Here is a 2184-nt window from a genome sequence, read left to right as displayed (position 1 = left end):
AAATCAATGGAGGTCTCTTTATGAATTCGAACAACAAATCCACTGATAGTAAAAAGTTCTATTTCATCACATGCAATTGAAGTTATGAATAATGGATCGTGCAAAATAAAAAAGAAATAAGTCAAAGAGGGAGCAAGGAAGAGTACCAGAGTGCTATTATGGGGTTTGGATTATACATGCAAATGCATTGAAAAAAAATTACTACAGACTAATCAAACCTACATGTGTGATATTACTTGTGAGTGTGTGAGTGTGTGTGTGTGTGTGTGTGTGTGAGAGAGAGAGAGAGAGAGAGAGAGAGAGAGAGAGAGAATTCACGAATCTATTGAAGAAGAGACACACACTACTCAAATTTCTTTTAAATAATAAAAAAAATATAAATGAATTTAGAGATTTACCTGTAATCGATCAACTATAGTATCAAGATAATAAAAGAAAATAAATTTTGTTACAACTAATAAGAGAGAATTAAGGTAACCATTGCAACCTTAATTCATTGCTGAAGAAAAACAATTGTAACAATTGCAGCCCAAAAAAGGTTCAAAATAGTTATCAATCTATGATTTAACATAAGTGCGCTGAATCGGATCATAAACTCATTTTCCATGAATCTAATAAGGAAAAGACATACTCACTACTCAAACTTCATTTAAAAAAAAAAAAGATTCAGAGATTTACTTGTAATCGATCAACCGCAATAGCCAGATAATAGAAGAAAATAAATCCTAGTGCAATCAATAAGAGGGAATTAAGGTGACTATTGCAATCATAATTCATTGCAAAAAGGGAAAAAAAAAAGTGAATTTTACACCCCAAAAAAAGGTTCAAGATGGTTTTCAATGTGTGATTTAAATCCCATTACATTATTCACACCATATGTGTGCTGAATCGGATCCTAAACTTATTCTCAACCATTAACTCTCATAATTAATAAGGTCCTTCAATACTACAATAGCTAAGCAACCTATTCAAGAAAGAGTTTTCTAACATAATTAATTAATACTCAGCCATACTATTTACAATTCAACCAGCAATTATAAGCTCAAGATAGTGAATAATTTAACAAGCAAAAATTCAAATAAAATTTTAGTTTTTTTTAGTTTTTTTTTTTCCAGTTGCGTATTTCAAATCACTTAATACTCAAAGATCGAAAATAATGAAAAAAATTTGTACTCTATGATTTAATATACTAACAAAAAGAGCGTTCAAAATAAAAATAGAGGGAAATAAAGAAAAACGTAATACTTTTAGGGAAACCAATCTTATAGTAATCGTAGATGTCTGTATTCATACCACTAAGATTTTTAAAGAAAAACAAAGCAAATAGAAGTAAAGCAAAAGAGGGAAAGAAGACACTGTAAGAAAAGGAGAGAAGAGAGGTCGATTACCTTTGATTTCTCTGTCTCTCATTTAGTCACATTCTTTGATTTGGGAAGGGATGAGTGACGAAGTTTTAAAACCCTACACAACATTTAGAGAACTAAATCATACAATAATCATAGTTATCTTAATTCATAAAACTAAGGTTTCAAAGAGAAACGAAGGAAATAGATGCAATTCCAAACCCTGTAAAAGAGGAAAAGAAGACAATGAAAGAAAAAAAGAGAGGAGAGCTTGATAAAGCCAAATAATGACTGCACGCTCTGTTTAGTTTCAATAAAATAAGGGAAAATTATATGTACCACCCCTAAAAAATAGTGATTGAAAAAGTGACCCTTATATGCCATTCGATTTCTTTTAAGGGTGGGACATGTAATTTTTTCATAATAAAAATATAGATTTTCTTTAAATTGGGAAAGCAATCAAGGAGAGAGACTCTAGAAAATATGGATATTCTCATTTTGGTTTAAATATAGATGATGAAAAAAAAAAGGAAAGCATTATTGAAATTAATGCTTCTTTTAAATTAAGAAAGCAAATGAGGAGAGATGAGATCATAAGAGTGGAGGAAAAACAAAAGGTAGCAGAAAAACATAGCAAAATGGGGGGACGTGAGAGAAAGAAAGAGAAAAAAAAAACGAGAACCTAGAAAATATATACTTTCTTTAAATTATTGGAAATAAATAAGAAACTAAATATTTAATTATATACTTCTTTTAAATTAAGAAAGCAAATGAAGAGAGATGAGATTATGAGAATGGAGGAAAAACAAAAGGTAGCGAAAAAATAGCAAACTTGGGGGGG

This window comes from Macadamia integrifolia, chromosome 9 (assembly GCF_013358625.1).
Source record: "Macadamia integrifolia cultivar HAES 741 chromosome 9, SCU_Mint_v3, whole genome shotgun sequence".
NCBI classification, from domain to species: Eukaryota; Viridiplantae; Streptophyta; class Magnoliopsida; order Proteales; family Proteaceae; genus Macadamia; species Macadamia integrifolia.
The sequence above is the reverse complement of the archived record's forward strand: the minus strand, read 5'-3'. Positions refer to the sequence as shown.